The sequence below is a fragment of the Schistocerca gregaria genome, chromosome 8 (assembly GCF_023897955.1).
Source record: "Schistocerca gregaria isolate iqSchGreg1 chromosome 8, iqSchGreg1.2, whole genome shotgun sequence".
NCBI lineage: Eukaryota > Metazoa > Arthropoda > Insecta > Orthoptera > Acrididae > Schistocerca > Schistocerca gregaria.
The window spans coordinates 255,910,396-255,932,514 of record NC_064927.1 but is presented as its reverse complement, the minus strand read 5'-3'; the positions used below and the strand labels follow the sequence as shown (position 1 = coordinate 255,932,514).

Sequence of the window (22,119 nt, the reverse complement as noted above, 5' to 3'; positions counted from 1 at the left end):
TTTCCTACATTGTTGCTATTCCTACCTGGAGTTTCCATTGTTTCATTTAATAACAGTTCACTTTTTTTTTGTTGGCAGCTGATGCTGGAAGGGGGACCTGTGTGTTATCCAATGCTCAGATAAAAGATTTTTGTCATGCCTTGTATCTAGTACAAGATAATAGTATGTAGTTCACATCTCCTTCTTCATTGAATAAATCACATAATGCAGATTTCTTCACTCCTGTTCAGAGACAGATGGGTTGGAAATTTGGTATGATTTAAGCATATGCACGTAATCATAATGAATTGTCTCCTTCTACTCCTATTAGTAAACCAAGAAGATGATGCTGTTTTAGATTGCAGCTGGACATATGCACTCATTCAATCTCAATTCCATATCCCAGTTGTTTCATGCTTTTTCACTGATTAAGCTCTATATTTCTCAGTAAGGAAGCCTATCATTTAGGATTTCACCTAATCTCATTGCTCGCTTTGCTAAGCTGTACAGTATTTCATCATGAAAGCTGTCTCTGTGCCCTGTAATCCACAAAAAATTTGTTGCTAATCCTCCTTGCTTCTTTAATAATATCTATAATTTCAGTCAACACACTTTTGTTCCATTTAGGTGTTCTGAATCTCTTTAGTATGCTTAAGGAATTGGTTAATGTTACCATTCTGCTCTGCTGGAAAGTCTGGTGTACTTTACTACTTCCCTAATTGTGATGGCTTTAATGTAGTATATTATTACCCCCTTATGCACTGTTGTGTAGTGTCAGTCAGTTGTCTTTGGACATACACAATATGGAGAATGTTCTTTGTTGACAAATACTGTCACATTGTCATAATTCCCTGTTCATTTCTGCAACAACGATGCATAATACAGCAACATGCTCACATTTACTTTTCTTAGATGGCCAATAGCTAATACATCTTCACATCTTTCTCATGGTTTTCACTTATTTGCATATAAAAATAGATTCACGAGGTAGAACCCATTGCTCTGATTTTTACTTTCTCCAAAACCAAAAGTAATGTTACCATGTATCATAAACTGCACCTTAAAAACTAAGCTATACTATACTTGAATATTTAAAGCACAGCAAGAAAACAGTGACACGATCCTCATTTAGATCAGGCAGTTGTACTAAAGACTTACTGAAGGATTCACCATACTCTAAATGATCCTATGAAATACTAAAAACCCATTTATGAGTGACATGTTCACAGTCTTTGGTTCATTTTATCCACTGATTCCGTCATCATTCAACACAACATCATGGACTTTAGTGACAAATCTAACCTGATTTGACTTCCTTTGGACATCCATGGTGTTTTACTCACACAATCACAGTAAAGCTCAACATAATGTTTGTTTGGTATCAGTACCATCTTTGAAAAGTTATGAGCACTATTGTATAGATCAAACTCAAATTGTTTAATTACTTGCAAAAAATTATCTGACGTCATGAATGAGATGAAAAATGTAATTTGTATAGACCTCATGTCAAAGTCACTGAATTGTGGAATACCTTATCAAGAGAATAACAACACCTTCATGATGGGAGACAGTCTTCAAATGGCTAAATGAAAGTGAGCAACATGTAATCAGTGAGTTCCAGTAAAATGAGAGTAGAAGATAATATAATAAATGGTTAATTCAACTGTACCAAGGCAGGATGACTTTTAATAGTGTAGCATTAAAGTCAGAAATGAAGCATAATGTAAATACTTTTGGATTAAAGGAGACAACTCTCTGAAAAGAAGAAACATTGAGTTGTTGAAAGGCACACACTAAAAAGGAGAAAACTTGCTAGTTTCAGAGTAATCATGTTTTTGGCTGGAGTACAAATATGTGCAGAAAATACGGACACACACAAATCTACCTATACACATGCCCTTGACCCTACATGGTGCCTGCTATATGCACAGTGCTAGTGCTGCATTTCTGCAGGTGGACTATGTTGTGACGTGGGTTTTGTAGGAAGGGGTGGGCTCACAGGAACAGGGGTGGAAGCTGGAAAAGGGCTTGGGGTAGGTGACTAGCAGCTTGGAGATAAGCAGGCCTGTTTGCCAGCTAGGAATGCAGGAGGAAGGGGTGCAGGTGCATGGACTAGGGATGTGATGCATGGTTGTCAGAGATGGTTGTGAACAGGGCACGCTGAAGGTGCCCTGGGGGGGTGGGGGGGGGGGGGGTAAATTAGAAGGGGGTGACAGGTTGGACAAAGGGGAACTATTGGGTGGAGGGTGTGGAGACAGTGGGTCACTGAAGACCCAGTGGGATAAGGATAGAGAACGATGTTGTATAAGTCGGGTGGGCGGTGGAACATCATTTTAAGAAAGATGGGAGGTTCTTAGCTAGGATGTCCCACATTTCACATCATCATGATAGATAATCAAATTCCTGATGAAGGAACTGGTTGAGTTGTCCCAATTCAAGCTGATACCAGGTAACAAAGTGGGTGCTCCTTTGTAGCTGATTCTTGGGGCTGGTGAGAGGATTGGAGGTGTGTGAGGATATGACGTGGGAAATTGATTTGGATAATAAGTTTTATGGGGTAGTGCCTGTCTGTGAAGGTGGAGACCTTCAACATACTGGACAATGGCGTTCTCATCACTGTAAACATGTTGTCCATGGGTAACTAGACTGTGTGGGATGGATTTACTGATGTGAAAGGGATGACAGCTGCCAACAAGCAGGTACTGTAGGTGGTTATTGGATTCAGCATGGACAAAGATGTGGATGGATCCACCAAGAGGTGGAAGTCAATGCCTAGCAAGGGGGCATGTTTGGCAGTAGAGGAAGACCAGCTGAATCGCTTAGAGGAGAAGGTGTTAAAGTTGCGAGGGGACGAGGATAGGGTGTCTTGATCCTGAGGCAAGATCAATAACAATATCAATGAACCTGAACCAGGGAGGCTAGGAATGTTTTCTCTAGATGACCCAGAAACAGGATGGCATGGGAGGCTACTATGTGAATGTTCATGGCTGTGCACATATTCAGTTATATACCTTCACCTCAAAGGAGAAATAGTTGTTTGTTGCGATATAGCTGATAAGGTGTATCAGGAATGAGGCAGTTTGAAGTCTGAAGGAAACTGGAAGATAACAGGAAGGCCATGGAGCTGGTGGATGTTGGTGTATGGGGAGGTCGCACCAACAGTGACTAGTAGGGATGCAGGAGGTAGTAAACAAGTGGGGATGGTGATTAGTTGGTGAAGGAAGTGCTTAGCATCTTTGACATGGGAGGCTAGGTTTCAAGCAATTTGGAGGGAGGTGTTGGTCAACTAAAGCAGTAATCATCTCTGGTAACCCAATATCCCCACAACCTCCACCCAACAGTTTCCGCTTACTACTTCCTGTTACCCTTTCCAATTTACGCCCCCATACTATCTCGACTGCGCCCCTCTCCCTACAGGCTGTGACAAACGTTCATCACATGCCTAGCCTGTGCACCCTAATTCCTAGGCAGCAAACCAGCTGTATCCCTCTGAGCCACTACCCATCCATCCAAAACCACTCTCCCTGCCTACCGCCTCTCTCTACAAACCACACCTGACTCCATCTGCATCACAATTGAGCCCACCTGCTGAATTGCAGCACTGACACTGTGCACCCAGCTGTCACCATGTAGGAGAGTAGCCATGCATATGCATGTGTGTTTGTGTGCGTCATGCGTGTTTGTTTGTTTGTGTGTGTGTGTGTGTGTGTGTGTGTGTGTGTGTGAGAGAGAGAGAGAGAGAGAGAGAGAGAGAGAGAGAGAGAGAGAGAGAGAGAGAGACTGCGTGTTGATGCTCTAGCTTGAATTATGATTAGTCAGAAGGTTAGTTAAGTTTTCTTTCCTTTCAGTGAGTGGTCTCCTGGAATTCACAAATATTTACATTCAACCTGCACATTCCTAAAAAGAAGCGTAATGATAGAATAAAAGAAATAAAGTGTTGGATCAGTTGTGTCACAGAATTTATGAAGGAGCTGCACTTGGAAAAATAAGAGATATTAGCATGTGTATGTGGATGAGAATTATTAAGAGCCTACAAGCCACTGATTGATTATAGGTGGAGTCTAGAACAGAGAGAAAGATTGTTAGTAAACAATGAACCATAAATTATGGAACAGCAACTGCAGAAAACATTCATGTGTAGGACAGTAGAGCATGAGTATTTATATCTACATCAACACTCTGCAAACCATATTACAGTCCATGGCAAACAATGCAATCATGTAGCCCCTTCCCTTTCCATTTTGGAGATGGTGCATGGGAAAAACAATTGTTGATAAACCTATGTGGGACAAAGTAATGTGTTGAAAACTCTTCTTAGAAAGCATTCTCTCATAATTTTAACAGTAAACATCTCCATGATCCACATCTTGTTGTGTCAGTGTATTCAATATCTGCATAATGTACTCACACTTAATAAATGAACCCTAACACAGTGCACCACTTTTTGTTATCTTCTCTATCTCCCCTATTGGTCCAATATGATATGAGTCCCGGACTGATGAGCAATACCCAAGAATTGGTTGAAGGAGTGTTATGTAACTCACTTCTCTCATGTATGAATTAAATTTTCTTAAGATTCTTCCAATGAATTTGGCATCTTTTTATCCAATAACTTGTTGTATGTTGTTATTCCCCTTAAGATCACACTGGATAGTTAGTCCTAAGTGTTTTGCAACTGTTAATATTTCCAGTGGGTCATCACCAATAGTATAATCAAACATTAATTGAGCTCTTAGCTTATTTGTGCACAATGCTGTAGTGATTTGAGAATTTCTGCGCAAATTCTAGAACCACTCAGCCTTCTGCCGTCTCGAACATACGATATTCCGGATATGAGTGTGGGATGGTAGGACCCCCCCCCCCCTACTGTGCGTCACATGATTGTGTGTGAAGGTCTAAATGATTAATGGAAAATTTCATATAAAGATGTGAAACAAATACTAACAAAGAGATAGAGGGGCTGGCCAGTACTTACCTCAGCCCAGTACAGCCGATAGATACCCACAACAGAACAGAAAATTTACGTTCCTAGTCTTCGGAACTTTGTTCCTTCATCAGGGAGGAGAGAGGGGAAAGAAAGGGAAGGAGGGAAAGTGGATTCAGTTACTCACAACCCAGGTTATGAAGCAACAGGGAAAGGAAAACAGGGAGGGTAGCAAGGATGGAGGCATGGTTGTCAGAGGGAAGCCAAAGATATTCTACTGTAAGTACTGTGCCAGCTTCAAACCAAAGAAGATGCATACAGAAGCAATTAGGTATATAGTATAAAGATAAACACAACAATGTAGGATGAAAAGATGTGTGAATGGCTAAAGAGAAAAGGGAAAGAGGAGAAGACTGAAGAGTAAATGGGAGTGAGGTTGTTTAACGTAGGTTCAGTCCAGGGGGATGGCAGGATAAAAGGATGTGTTGGAGTGCAAGTTCCCATCTCCGCAGTTCCGAGGGACTGGTGTTGGAGAGGAGAAGCCAAATGGCACATATGGTGTAGCAGGTTCCTAGGTCCGTAGAATTATGCTGGAGGGCATGCTCTCCTACTGGGTATCGGACATCTCCTAGGCGGACAGTTCATCTGTGTCCGTTCATGTGCTCAGCCAGTTTAGTTGTTGTCATACCGATGTAAACGGCTGTGCAGTGCAGGCATGTCAGCTGATAAATGACATGTGTTGTTTCACATGTGGCCCTGCCTTGAATTGTGTATGTTTTACCAGTAGTGGGGCTGGAGTAGGTGGTTGTGGGGCAGGTTTTGCAGTAGGGCTGGTTACAGGGGTAGGAACCGCTGTCTCCATCCTTGCTACCCTCCCTGTTTTCCTTTCCCTGTTGCTTCATAACCTGGGTTGTGAGTAACTGAATCCACTTTCCCTTTTTCCCTTTCTTTCCCCTCTCTCCTCCCTGATGAAGGAACAAAGTTACGAAAGCTAGGAACGTAAATTTTCTGTTCTGTTTTGCGTATCTGTCAGCTATACTGAGCTGACGTAAGTACTGGCCAGCCCCTCTATCTCTTTGTTAGTATTTGTGAAGGTTTAAAATCAGTCACAGGAAGAAAGTAAATGCAGTGGTTGGACAGCACCGACAAGTACCTGTCGGGCAATCCATAGATGTTTTAGTGAGTGTGCAAGGAAGAACCATGGAGTTTATATGCAGCTCAGTGCTTTATTGTGTCACTGAATAATATTATTAAAACAAGAACAGTTGAAAAAGTACTCTTGTAGACTCTTTGGCCACTCATATAAATCATATGTTTACTGACGTTAGTCAGGAACAGAATGACACTTTTCAAGATTTATCAAAAATATTAGAACTTGACATTGAGAACAAACATAATAATGTAGAATCAGAACTTTTTGAAAAGTTAGGAATGTGTACAATATTAAATACAATGATGTACGATAGGGAATGAATACTTTGAAAGAGAGTGTAGGTAAGCATAAAGAATTAATGTCAATTATTCAATTGCAAATTACAGGTGTCAATACATGGGTAGATAATGTAGAAAGGAATTTCATAGAGAAAATAGTGAACTCTTACATTATAAATGTAGTTAGTTTAGAGGAAAAATTTGGAGAAATTATAGATCGAAAGGTTACCGAGAGAATAACATCTGGGAATGTATCGCCCATTCCTTCTTCCGAACTTAAAGGTACCAGGAGGGGTATGGACAACCTGCGGAGAGACGACGTAACATCACATCGGTGGCGCTTATGTATTCAGAAGGCAATGGAAGACGAACTTGTATAGTACGTTCACACAGGATATGGACACTTTGGAATCAAAAAATATATATCCCATATGAATAAATTTTATTACTTCAAGAAACTAAGGCATACAATAGCATCTTTGATTAGATCCTTTGAAACTAGCCAGAAAGCAAAAGAGAATAATACTCACGTGAAATACAAAATGTATCGTATTATTCCTAAATTATTACAAGATTTCACAGCGGCAGATTTTTTTGGACCAATTCCACAAGGAAAGGGAGGAGTATCATATATTTTGGTTATCACAGAATGTTGGTCAAAATACGTTAAACTATATCCCATTAAAAGGGCAAATATGCAGACTGTTATACACTACATACAACTATACTTTCTAGAAGTAGGTAAACCAAAACAGTTGTTTATGGATAATGGACCACAATTTGTGAGTAATGAATTTAAAGAATTCCTAACATGGAAAAGTATTCGACAAGTGTTAATATCAAATTATAGCCCTTCATCAAATCTGTTTGAGCGAGTAATGAAGGAAATTGGAAAATTATGTCGTACTTACTGCCATGAAAAACATACTTCATGGACAATAAAAATTAGGGACTTGGAACTGTTCCTAAATGAATTACTTCATTTATTGACTGGTTTGGCACCTTTAGAAGTTATGGGCAAACCATTTGTAGGAGAACCTCTAATGTTGTTGTTGTTGTTGTCTTCAGTCCTGAGACTGGTTTGATGCAGCTCTCCATGCTACTCGTCCTGTGCTAGCTTCCTCATCTCCCAGTACCTACTGCAACCTACATCCTTCTGAGTCTGCTTAGTGTATTCACCTCCTGGTCTCGCTCTACGATTTTTACCCTCCACACTGCCCTCCAACACTAAATTTGTGATCCCTTGATGCCTCAGGACATGTCCTACCAACCGATCTGTTCTTCTAGTCAAGTTGTGCCACAAACTTCTCTCCCCCCAATCCTATTCAATACCTCCTCATTAGTTACGTGATCTATCCACCTTATTTTCAGCATTCTTCTGTGGCACCACATTTCGAAAGCTTCTATTCTCTTCTTGTCCAAACTATTTATTGTCCATGTTTTACTTCCATACATAGCTACACTCTATACAAATACTTTCAGGAACGACTTCCTGACATTTAAATCTATACTCGATGTAAACAAATTTTTCTTCTTCAGAAACACTTTCCTTGCCATTGCCAGTCTACATTTTATATCCTCTCTACTTCGACCATGACCAGGTATTTTGCTCCCCAAATAGCAAAGCTCCTTTACTACTTTAAGTGTCTCATTTCCTAATCTAATTCCCTCAGCACCACCCGACATAATTCGACTACATTCCATTATCCTCGTTTTGCTTTTGTTGATGTTCATCTTATACCCTCCTTTCAAGACACTGTCCATTCCGTTCAACTGCTCTTCCAAGTCCTTTGCTGTCTCTGACAGAATTACAATGTCATCGGTGAACCTCAGAGTTTTTATTTCTTCTCCCTTGAATTTAATACCTACTCCGAATTTTTCTTTTGTTTCCTTTACTGCTTGCTCAATATACAGTTTGAATAACATCGGGGAGAGGCTACAACCCTGTCTCAATCCTTTTCCAACCACTGCTTCCCTTTCATGCCCCTCGACTCTTATGACTGCCATCTGGTTTCTGTACAAATTGTAAATAGCCTTTTGCTCCCTGTATTTTACCCCTGCCACCTTCAGAATTTGAAAGAGAGTATTCCAGTCAACATTGTCAAAAGCTTTTTCCAAGTCTACAAATGCTAGAACCGTAGGTTTGCCTTTCCTTAATCTTTCTTCTAAGATAAGTCGTAAGGTCAGTATTGCCTCACAGGTTCCAACATTTCTACGGAATCCAAACTGATCCTCCCCGAGGTCCACATCTACCAGTTGTTCCATTCGTCTGTAAAGAATTCGCGTTACTATTTTGCAGCTGTGACTTATTAAACTGATAGTTCGGTAATTTTCACATCTGTCAGCACCTGCTTTCTTTGAGATTGGAATTATTATATTCTTCTTGAAATCTGAGGGTATTTCTCCTGTCTCATACATCTTGCTCACCAGCTTGTAGAGTTTTGTCATGACTGGCTCTCCTAAGGCCGTCAGTAGTTCTAATGGAATGTTGTCTACTGCCGGGGCCTTGTTTCGACTCAGGTCTTTCAGTGCTCTGTCAAACTCTTCACGCAGTATCTTATCTCCCATTTCGTCTTCATCTACATCCTCTTCCATTTCCATAATATTTTCCTCAAGTACATCGCCCTTGTATAAACCCTCTTTATACTCCTTCCACCTTTCTGCCTTCCCTTGTTTGCTTAGAACTGGGTTTCCATCTGAGCTCTTGATATTCATACAAGTGGTTCTCTTTTCTGCAAAGGTCTCTTTAATTTTCCTGTGGGCAGTATCTATCTTACCCCTAGTGAGATAACCCTCTACATCCTTACATTTGTCCTCTAGCCATGCCTGCTTAGCCATTTTGCATTTCCTCTCGATCTCTTTTTTGAGATGTTTGTGTTCCTTTTTCCCTGCTTCATTTACTGCATTTTTATATTTTCTCCTTTCATCAATTAAATTCAGTATTACTTCTGTTACCCAAGGATTTCTACTAGCCCTCGTCTTTTTACCTACTATGTCCTCTGCTGCCTTCACTACTTCATCCTTCAGAGCTACCCATTCTTCTTCTACTGTATTTATTTCCCCTATTCCTGTCAATTGTTCCCTTATGCTCTCCCTGAAACTCTGTACAACCTCTGGTTCTTTCAGTTTATCCAGGTCCCATCTCCTTAAATTCCCTCCTTTTTGCAGTTTCCTCAGTTTTAATTTACAGTTCATAACCAATAGATTGTGATCAGAGTCCACATCTGCCCCTGGAAATGTCTTACAATTTAAAATCTGGTTCCTAAATCTCTGTCTTACCATTATGTAACCTATCTGAAACCTGTCAGTATCTCCAGGCTTCTTCCATGTATACAACCTTCTTTTATGATTCTTGAACCAAGTGTTAGCTATGATTAAGTTATGCTCCGTGCAAAATTCTACCAGACGGCTTCCTCTTTCATTTCTTAGCCCCAAACCATATTCACCCACTATGTTTCCTTCTCTCCCTTTTCCTACTGACGAATTCCAGTCACCCATGACTATTAAATTTTCGTCTCCCTTCACTACCTGAATATTTTACCCAAGAGGACGCCATCATCAGTTAATCATACAGTAAAGCTGGATGTCCTCGGGAAAAATTACGGCTGTAGTTTCCCCTTGCTTTCAGCCGTTCGCAGTACCAGCACAGCAAGGCCGTTTTGGTTAATATTACAAGGCCGGATCAGTCAATCACCCAGACTGTTGCCCCTGCAACTACTGAAAAGGCTGCTGCCCCTCTTCAGGAACCACATGTTTGTCTGGCCTCTCAACAGATACCTCTCCGTTGTGGTTGCACCTACGGTACGGCCATCTGTATCTCTGAGGCACGCAAGCCTCCCCACCAACGGCAAGGTCCATGGTTCATGGGGGGGGGGGGGGGGGGGGGGACCTCTAATTAAGTGTTTTAATTGGCATGAACAACCTAGTGTCAACTACAAAGTCAATGAGGAAATAGTTTCTAAAAATTTAATTGAAAAAGCGCTACAAAGAGACCTCTTAAAAAAGTCATCACAATCCGTTAGAAAATGGTGACCAGTGAGGAAGGACTGAAAAAACATGAATTCTAAGACCAAAAAACGAAAAAATAAGCTGTTGTGTGCTCCCATAGGAACAAACCAAATACGACAAGGAATCCACTAAGAGACAACGCAACATGCTCAAGTATTTAAAGGAGCAAAATTTTGAACTGAGAAATAGAGAAGTAAATTCCAGTGTGCTTCCCTAAGAAGAAATTCACATAGAACACTTCGATTAAGAATATCCAGTGCGGGACGTGTAGAGTCCTCACACACAGCGTGGGCACGCAGACGCGGAAACCAACATCCGATACTGCTGGCACCAGCTGCTGGCCTCCGGTGCTCACCTGCCTCCAGATCTGCTCACTAACACAGATTCCCCACCGGATGAGTGTAAAACAAAACTTTATTGTTTGGTACAAAGTGGAATAAACTGTTCACTGAATTTTATTAGTGTAGTTACCACACTTGAAGTCAGTTACATGCTTACAAGAGCAAAAGCTTGCAAGAATATGGCTAACACACGACAAGTCGAGGAAACTCAAGAACCAGCTATGGCTATGAAAGTTCATAAGGAAGTGTCTGACTGGTCTAAGTTAGTAAATTTAATCAAAACTCAAACTGTGACCCTTAAGTGAAAAACTAGATTCAGTACATTCTCAATTAAATAACCAGAGTGAAACCTTAATTAGTCAAGCAGCAAATATAAGTTTGTTACATACCAAGGATGACTCACGAAGCAAAGAATTTTGTAATCTATGCGAAGGCATGGATGCTTTAAAGACTGAATTCAATTCCTTAAATAGTAAGGTAGAGAATATACAATTAGATTTAAAGAATGAATTGACTAGTTCCTTGAATATTTATGTAAATCAAATGTTTACTGACTTCAGCCAGAAACAGAAAGATAATTTTCAGAATTTGACATAAAGGTTCGAATTGAATATTGAAGACAAATGTAATAGTGTAGAATCAGAGCTTAATGGAAAGTTAGGATCCTTTGAAAATTTGTGCAATTTTAAATTTAATGCTGTAAAGCAAGGGTTTAGTACTTTGAAAGAGAGTGTTGATAAGCAGGATAATTTAATGGCAATAAATCAGTCGCAAATTACAGGTGTTATTACACGAGTAGATAATATGGAATGGAATTTCAAAGAGAAATTAGTGAACTCTGATACCATAAATCTAAGTAGTTTTGAGGAACATGTTGCAGAACATGATACCAGGAAAGGCATAGATAACCTGTGGAAAGAAATCAAGCTCATCCAGGATAACATAGACAAAAGGGTAACTTCACCTCATGTGGTATTAACTAGTCAAGTGATAACTGATCTGCAGGGGAGGGGGTGGGGGTAATTCAGGGTTATCCAGGCAATTCCCCAAATTTAAGCCTGATGGAGATGTACATCTGACACATTTCTTGAAAAGATTTAACCAAGCTTTGTCAAAAAATTGGCAACACTTTAAAAAGATTGAATTTGCTGAGGGCTACCTTCTAGGAGAAGCCTCAGAATGGGGAACCATGAATATTCAGAATTCTTTTTGGGGAGACTTTCAAAAGAAATTTAAAGAGAGTACTGGTCTGCCTGTACACAACAGAAATTAATATCAGGTGCATGGGACCTGGGTGGAGTCATCTATCCCCCAACAATGTTAACATTCTGAGTTAACGGGCGGAGTGACGACTGACGGATATTGAGTTGTTTTCAGTGTTTCTTCCAAAATAGTTTCCCTGCACCGAACTCCTTTAAAATCTTAAACTATTCTGTCATTTATTCCTAAAATCATAAACTATCCTGTAATCGTATACCTTAGAAAACTGAATATGACTATAAGATAACGAAAACTTGTGAGAATCACAGAATAAGAAAGAAAGTGATATTGACATAAAATAAAATGAATAGAGTATTATATTTATGGATAATATAATATGAGGTGAATAATTAAACAACTATGATACCATAGTGTATAAATTTTCTATTTTGTATAGAGTCTTTTATACATTTTATGGGATGTGATGTAAATGGGAGGGTTTGTATAGGTTTTGAAAGCTGTGGGTATTGTATATAAAAGCATGGTTTACAAGAGCAAATATATCATGGCTAACACAAAACACACATCACACCTTTCAGACAACCCTCAGAAACGAGTGTACCTGATTCTTCACCATTTGCCATTTCCATAGGGTTGTTAAGATTTCCTTTGGGGGCCTCAAGGGTGAAAGTGGGAATGCCCGTTCTATAGGAGACAATTTAACACCTAACCTCCTCTGGCATCTCACTCAAGTACCTGAGAGGTAGTGATTCTGGGGAAGAGGGAAGGGTTTCCTATGTTGGGGCTATCTTCTTTCTCTTCTTAGATCTTAATAACCATATCTATTTTATTTTTCCTTTCTTACTTCTCATTTGAGGACCTATCTACTTTATCCCTTTTTCCATATCACAAACTTCTATTGCTGAAGCCCTTCCTTTTTTCTGTGGTTTCTAATAACCTACATGTTACCTTTCGATAAAAAGGCCAAAGAAATCAGACTACACGAACACACATCCGCATACACACAAAAATACATTTGGACACAGAAATTGAAATTACAGACTAAAAAGCCTGTCACAATGTGAGAATTGCCAGATATCTTACTTTCAGAGAAGAAAGCCAAAGAATCATACTACACAAACACACATCTGCATACACTCAAAAATACATTTAGACACAAAAATTGAAATTATAGACTAAAAAGCCTGTCACAATGTGAGAATTGCCAGGTATCTTACCTTTAAATAAGAAGGCTGAAGAATCAGACTACAGGAACACACATCCACATACACACAAAAATACATTTAGACACAAAAATTGAAATTATAGAATAAAAGCCTGTCACAATGTGAGAATTGCCAGGTATTGTAGGGGAAAGAATACACGTACACAGTGATATAAACTATAATGATTCGACATCATATATGTATATAAGAACTATTATGGTCCTACATCATGTAGAGATGTATATAAAGAAAGAATATTGGCAAAGTACTCATGCGCAAAGAGGAGACAAAAGCATGTGAGTTGTGGGATAACTATAAAGCAGTAATGAGCAGGAGATAGACAAGGAAGAGATGTGAGCAAAGAAAGAAAAAGAAAGCAAGAGTGACATTAGTCATGCTGATCATTAGGAAATTTCAGTTTAATAAATACTCTGATGAATTGTAGGACAGTGGGAACTGTATAGTATATATAGACATAGTATCTACTAAGAGTACAGACGATGAGAAGTAGATGAGAACTCTAGAGAATAAATGAAGCAGTAAAGAGTGAATGCAAAGAGTAAAATAGATTTTGATTTTTACCAGAGAATACTTAATTATAGTATACATAGGAATGTATACTAGGTTAATGAAACATGAGACCTACTCAGAAAGGATAAGGAGGGCATACCCAAAATTTGCTAAGTATATAAGGCAGGCTTACCTACATGGAGATAGGACGACCTGTGGCCCAAAAAATAGGAATGTTTTATAAAGGGGCATACCTACCAGAATGGAAAGAGGAAGTGCTCTCATAAGGCCAACCTACAAGCAAAGTGTAGGTACCGATCCTAGGAGAAAGGGAGAGTATCATGACAAAAGTCACAAATTTTATAGGGATTACTCTGGAAAGTTTGAATTCTATGCACAATTAGCATTGTTAAGTCTCATGTAAGTTTACAAGTGTCAAAAAGAACACTTTTATTTTGCCCAGAGTTCCTCCAAACTACAAAAAATAGTAAAAACAGTATTTACAAAGGAACAGTAGCACAAAAAATGAGAACAGAAAGTAGATTACTCATGTGTCATGAACAGCTGGAGTTTATGATTGGAAGTATAGAAAAAAAAACGAGTCCACACAATTCTTAAATATTAGAAGAGCTCATTATAACCTCAAGTGACTGCTCATATCTTAATATCAAAGTAAAGTAGGAACAGAATAAAGAAATGCTCAGCTAAAGATTGTTCTAGAGAGAGAAAAAAATGTTGTTGAAGTGAAAGATGTATGTATAAATATGTATGAAAAATATATTGTTATGACTTGAAATGTTCTTATGAGTGACACTATTTACATAATGATTGTATATAAAATATTGTTTTAGATGTGAGTGACGGATGATAGAATCCTACCTACTGTGTGTCACATGTTTGTGTGTGCAGGTTTAAATTCACTTACAGGAAGAATGTAAATGCAGTGGTCGAACGGGCCCAACAAGTACCTGTCGGGAGATCCATGAAAGTTTTAGTGAAAGTGCGTATGAGAGGACCATGGAGCATTTATGTAACTCTGTGATAATAGTGTTAGTGACCATTGTTATAATAATGAGAACAACTGATAAGGTATTCTTGAAAAAAACTTTTGTCTTAGCCTTGTTGAAGGGAAGACATGTATTACGGTTCACTTTGAGACTGGACATGGTGTTTAAGCCAACTTTCTCTTATATGTAAATTAGTTTGTTTCTAACATTTGGAGACACAAGAGGCTTACAAAGCAGTATATAATTATATGAAGAGTGAGATTTGTAATATGTCTGAAGTTCCAATATATGTCATTAGTTGAAGCAAATGAAATTGGTATGTCAATGTATTTTTATAAGTAGAGAGAGTCTTAAGAAATTCCTGTACCTAGCAGCATACTTCAGAGAAGAAAGTGAAAGAGAGTTTGCAGCAGCAGGCTAATCAGCAAGGAAAGTCAGCCGAGCATGTTAAGTAAGCCATCTCGTAAAAGAAGTGGATTTAGTATATTTATTTCACATTTAAATTTTCGTCCAAATCCATTACATGTTCTGGGGTGCATAATTGTTGTTATGCATGTACTGATAGATTAATAAAATATTGTTTTGGAAAGCTTTCACGTGTATATTAAAAAATGTCCAACAAAAGGTAACGGGCCCAGGCACAGGTATGAAAGTAAGGTTTTATAAATGTTAAAATGTGAGTCATGTGTGGAAACTCAGACCTGGTCCACAAGTTATGCATGTGTTAACCATTTATATTTTGCCAATTGATTATTCTTGCGTGCAGACTGCCGCTATTTTTTCTTTCACTCAAAGCTGAAAATGAGTGGTACAACCTCAACTGGACTTCCAGTGGTTGAAATGGTGATCAGGCATGAAAATTACTCAATGTGTAAATTTGTCTTGAAGGCATGTTTGACCCATGATGAACTGTGGGATGTTGGTGAAAACACTCCTTCGGATCCAACGAAATGGGACAATTCTTGGAAGAAAGGATTATAGTTTTCGTTGTCAATAATAATTATGTCCATAAAAGTGATAAAAAAACGGACGGCAGCAGGAGCCTGGACAGCCTTGGAAAAGATACCATATTTACTCAAATTTAAGCCGCACATTTTTTCCGGTTTTTGTAATCCAAAAAACCGCCTGTGGCTTAGAATCAAGTGCAAAGTAAGCGGAAGTTCTGAAAAATGTTGGTAGGTGCCACCACAACAAACTTTTGCCTTCGAATATATGTAGTGCTACACAGGAACGCTTTGCGGGCACAGAGATAAATACTGGCGGCAAAACCTCTACGTCAGTAAAGAAATTTAAAAAAAAGGTGGAAGACGAGCTTTTTTTCTCTGCGCTGAGTCTCGACCACTGCAATTTCATACATTATCCAACGAAGTAAATACAAATTCCATATTGTTCATCTTCGAATGTAGCAGCATTTCAATGTACTACGAAAATCCGACTGTACTGGGCTGAAGATGTGTCCACATCTGCATACGTATCTAATCATTCATCATCTACCACTCTCGAACATAAGATGCCATATGAACTCTGGCATCGGAGAAGGCCTTGTTTATCACAACTGAGAATTTTTGGCTGCAGTGCAATGGTTCACATTCCAAAACTCCATCACAAAAAGTGGCATAAGAAGTCACAGAAGATGACATTTGTAGGCTACTGTCAGGCAACCAAAGGCTATCGATTCATCAATAGGGAGACTGTCCAGATAATTGTCAGCAGGGATGTAAAATTCCTGGAATATGGGAGTTTTTCAAGTTGGAAGACAAAGGAACCTAAGACCGTAAATGCCTTAGGACTGGAACAAGAATCAGTTCTTCAGGACATCAATACTCCACAAACTGAAGGAGAAGTTAAATTAGAAATAGTGATGATGAACCCTTTTATGGCTTTGACAGTGAGAATCAAAACATAGATCAAAAGGTTACACCTCAAAGGTCAAACAGAGAACCAAAACTCAAGACATGGCCTGATCATGTCTGATCATGTTACTTACTATTTCAAAGAAGGACTTCCAAGTGAAGACATTGATCTCAAAGAAGCTTTGGAAGTGGCAAATAATGAAGAATGGAAAAAAGCAATGAAGAAAGAATTCTCATCTCTAGTTCATAATAACACGTCTGAAGAAGCAGAGCTACCCAGGGGACACAAACCACTCAAGATTAAGTGGGTATTAAAAATAAAGCCTGGGACTAACAGTACACCAGAAAAATTTAAGACACACCTTTTGGTAAAAGGATGCACTCAAGTTGAAGGTGGTGATTATCAGGAAATCTCTTGAAACTTCCTGGAAAATTAAAACTGTGTGCCCAACCGAGACTCGAACTCGGGACCTTTGCCTTTTGCGGAAAAGTGCTCTACCATCTGAGCTACCGAAGCACAACTCACGCCCGGTACTCACAGCTTCACTTCTGCCAGTATCTCGTCTCCTACCTTCCAAACTTTCTCTTGTCTATGACAGCTCAAGAGAACCTGGAAATTGACCATGTTGACTCATTACTGCTTACCTCTATGGAGAATTAAATGAAGAAATTTATTTCATTCTAGCAGAAAATTTTGCAACTCCTGGAAAAGTTTGGAGGCTGAAGAAAGCCATTGATGGACTCTGGTAGGAATTAGAATAAAAAAATTGATGAGGTGTTAAGAAAACTAAAATTGAACAGATCAAACACTGATCCACATATCTATTTTTACAGAGATGGCACCATACTAGTAATCATAGCCTTATATGTCAATGATATGATACTATTTTCAAATGAATAAAAGATTTATGACAGATATGCCAATGCCTGTCCATGGAAATTACACGGGATCATGATAATGGAAAAATCTGGATCTCCCAGAAATCCCATCAAAAACAGTTGTGGAGAAATTTGGAACAAGTGAAGTGAAGCTGGTGTCAACAACCACTTGAAATTCGTTTGGACTTTGAAACAGTCCAATCGGTGCTATCAAGAGACAATAGAAAGTCCTCTATGCCTATCCCAAACCTCCAGACCTGATATGTGTTTTGCTGTAAATCTCCTTGGCAGATATAATCACTATTTTAAAAAGATTCATTGGTTGTTAGTAAAAAGATTGTTTAGATATTTAAAGGGAACTGTGGACTACAAGCTAGAATTTTTTAGAGGTGATAACAGAGAAACAATAGCCTTCAGCGATGCAGATTGGGGAAATGAAATCAATGACAGACACTCTGTAATTGTTCATGCATAAAATTGCAAAACTCTTGAATTTTGTGGTCCAATAGAAAACAAAAAGCTATTGCACTTTCTACTTGTGAAGCTGAATATATGGCCTTGGTATCAACAGTACAAGATTTACTGTGGTTAAGACAACTTATGTTTGAGGCAGATCCAAGCTGTGCCATAAAGCCATTTTTGCAGTGTATTGTGATGATAAAGGAGCGATTTAGTTAGCCAAAAATCTAGAGACAAACTCTAGATCAAAGCATATAGATGTAAAATATCATTTTATAAGCCGGCATGTCAAGTTAGGTGTTATCAATGTTGAACATCTGCCTTTTGAAGAAATGTTAGCCGATGCTTTCACAAAATCACTTAGCAACACCAGACATAAAACATGTGTAAGAAACTGTGCCCTTGTGAAATAAGCGAAGTTTGTTGTTGTTATAGAATTTTGCACTGAGCATGACTTAATCATAGCCAACACTTGGTTCAAGAATCATAAAAGAAGGTAGTATACATGGAAGAATCCTGGAGATACTAGATGGTATCAGATAGATTATATACTCCTGGAAATTGAAATAAGAACACCGTGAATTCATTGTCCCAGGAAGGGGAAACTTTATTGACACATTCCTGGGGTCAGATACATCACATGATCACACTGACAGAACCACAGGCACATAGACACAGGCAACAGAGCATGCACAATGTCGGCACTAGTACAGTGTATATCCACCTTTCGCAGCAATGCAGGCTGCTATTCTCCCATGGAGACGATCGTAGAGATGCTGGATGTAGTCCTGTGGAACGGCTTGCCATGCCATTTCCACCTGGCGCCTCAGTTGGACCAGCGTTCGTGCTGGACGTGCAGACCGCGTGAGACGACGCTTCATCCAGTCCCAAACATGCTCAATGGGGGACAGATCCGGAGATCTTGCTGGCCAGGGTAGTTGACTTACACCTTCTAGAGCACGTTGGGTGGCACGGGATACATGCGGACGTGCATTGTCCTGTTGGAACAGCAAGTTCCCTTGCTGGTCTAGGAATGGTAGAACGATGGGTTCGATGACGGTTTGGATGTACCGTGCACTATTCAGTGTCCCCTCGACGATCACCAGAGGTGTACGGCCAGTGTAGGAGATCGCTCCCCACACCATGATGCCGGGTGTTGGCCCTGTGTGCCTCGGTCGTATGCAGTCCTGATTGTGGCGCTCACCTGCACGGCGCCAAACACGCATACGACCATCATTGGCACCAAGGCAGAAGCGACTCATCACTGAAGACGACACGTCTCCATTCGTCCCTCCATTCACGCCTGTCGCGACACCACTGGAGGCGGGCTGCACGTGTTGGGGCGTGAGCGGAAGACGGCCTAATGGTGTGCGGGACCGTAGCCCAGCTTCATGGAGACGGTTGCGAATGGTCCTCGCCGATACCCCAGGAGCAACAGTATCCCTAATTTGCTGGGAAGTGGCGGTGCGGTCCCCTACGGCACTGCGTAGGATCCTATGGTCATGGCGTGCATCCGTGCGTCGCTGCGGTCCGGTCCCAGGTCGACGGGCACGTGCACCTTCCGCCGACCACTGGCGACAACATCGATGTACTGTGGAGACCTCACGCCCCACGTGTTGAGCAATTCGGCGGTACGTCCACCCACGCCCTCGCTCAAAGTCCGTCAACTGCACATACGGTTCACGTCCACGCTGTCGCGGCATGCTACCAGTGTTAAAGACTGCGATGGAGCTCCGTATGCCACGGCAAAGTGGCTGACACTGACGGCGGCGGTGCACAAATGCTGCGCAGCTAGCGCCATTCGACGGCCAACACCGCGGTTCCTGGTGTGTCCGCTGTGCCGTGCGTGTGATCATTGCTTGTACAGCCCTCTCGCAGTGTCCGGAGCAAGTATGGTGGGTCTGACACACCGGTGTCAATGTGTTCTTTTTTCCATTTCCAGGAGTGTATAATGGTAAGACAGAGATTTAGGAACCAGGTTTTAAATTGTAAGTCATTTCCAGGGGCAGATGTGGACTCAGACCACAATCTATTGGTTATGAACTGTAGATTAAAACTGAAGAAACTGCAAAAAGGTGGGAATTTAAGGACATGGGATCTGGATAAATTGACTAAACCAGAGGTTGTACAGAGTTTCAGGGAGAGCATAAGGGAACAATTGACAGTAGAAGACGAATGGGTAGCTCTGAGGGATGAAGTAGTGAAGGCAGCAGAGGATCAAGTAGGAAAAAAGACGAGGGCTAGTAGAAATCCTTGGGTAATAGAAGAAATATTGAATTTAATTGATGAAAGGAAAAATATAAAAATGCAGTAAATGAAGCAGGCAAAAAGGAATACAAATGTCTCAAAAATGAGATTGACAGGAAGTGTAAAATGGCTAAGCAGGGATGGCTAGAGAACAAATGTAAGGATGTAGAGGCTTATCTCATGAGGGGTAAGATAGATACTGCATACAGGAAAATTAAAGAGACCTTTGGAGAAAAGAGAACCACTTGCATGAATATCAAGAGCTCAGATGGACATCCAGTTCTAAGCAAAGAAGGGAAAGCAGAAAGGTGGAAGGAGTAGATAGAGGGTCTCTACAAGGGTTATGTACTTATGGACAGTATTATGGAACAGGAAGAGGATATAGATGAAGATGAAATTGGAGATACAATACTGCGTGAAGAGTTCGACAGAGCACTGAAAGACCTGAGTCGAAACAAGGCCCCAGGAGTAGACAACATTCCATAATAACTACTGATGGCCTTGGGAGTGCCAGTCCTGACAAAACTCTACCATCTGGTGAGCAAGATGTATGAGACAGGCGAAATATGCTCAGACTTCAAGAAGAATATAATAATTCCAATCCCAAAGAAAGCAGGTGTTGACAGATGTGAAAATTACTGAACTATCAGTTTAATAAGTCACAGCTGAAAAATACTAACTCAAATTCTTTACAGTCGAATGGAAAAACTGGTAGAAGCTGACCTCAGGGAGGATCAGTTTGGATTCCGTAGAAATGTTGGAACATGTGAGGCAATACTGACCCTACGACTTATCTTAGAAAATAGATTAAGGAAAGGCAAACCTACATTTCTAGCATTTGTAGACTTAGAGAAAGCTTTTGACAATGTTGACCGGAATATTCTCTTTCAAATTCTAAAGGTGGCAGGGGTAAAATACAGGGAGCGAAATGCTATTTACAATTTGTACTGAAAGAAGATGGTAGTTATAAGAGTCAAGGGATATGAAAGGGAAGCAGTGGTTGGGAAGGGAGTGAGACAGGGTTTTAGCCTCTCCCCGATGTTATTCAATCTGTATATTGAGCAAGCAGTAAAGGAGACAAAAGAAAAATTCGGAGTAGGTATTAAAATCCATGGAGAAGAAATAAAAACTTTGAGGTTCGCTGATGATTTTGTAATTCTGTCAGACACAGCAAAGGACTTGGAAGAGCAGTTGAACTGAATGGACAGTGTCTTGAAAGGAGGATATAAGATAAACATCAACAAAAGCAAAACGAGGATAATGGAATGTACTCAAATTAAGTCAGGTGATGCTGAGGGAATTAGACTAGGAAATGAGACACTTAAAGTAGTAAAGGAGTTCTGCTAGTTTAGGAGCAAGATAACTGTGATGGTCGAAGTAGAGAGGAGATAAAGTGTAGACTGGCAATGGCAAGGAAAGCGTTTCTGAAGAAGAGAAATTTGTTAACATTGTGTATAGATTTAAGTGTCAGGAAGTCATTTCTGAAAGTATTTGTATGGAGTGTAGCCATGTATGGGAGTGAAACATGGACAATAAATAGTTTGGAGAAGAAGAGAATAGAAGCTTTCGAAATGTGGTGCTACAGAAGAATGCTGAAGATTAGATGGGTAGATCACATAACTAATGAGGAGTTATTGAATATAATTGGGGAGAAGAGAAGGTTGTGGCACAACTTGACAAGAAGGAGGGACCGGTTGGTAGGATATATTCAGAGGCATCAAGGGATCACATATTTAGTATTGGAGGGCAGTGTGGAGGGTAAAAATCGTAGAGCGAGACCAAGAGATGAATACACTAAGCAGATTCAAAAGGAAGTAGGTTGCAATAAGTATTGGGAGATGAAGAAGCTTGCAAAGGATAGAGTAGCATGGAGAGCTGCATCAAACCAGTCTCAGGACTGAAGACCACAACAACAACAACTGTGTGTCGATATCAGTTGAAGGGACATGTTAAGATATGTAAATTGATATTGACAGTTTTTTGTTTACTCCTTTGTGCGATAATTATTCGGCGGTTATTATGTGTTTTAGGATGTGTGGTTGTTGTTATGCATGT

At 40.0% G+C, this 22,119-nt stretch overlaps 1 protein-coding gene across 1 annotated transcript in view; it reads right to left on the bottom strand.

Moving 5' to 3' along the window:
* The window catches only part of LOC126285435 (cubilin-like), a 780,558-nt gene that overhangs the window by 442,482 nt on the left and 315,957 nt on the right, over window positions 1-22,119 (bottom strand). The gene's annotated exons all lie outside the window — the stretch shown is intronic.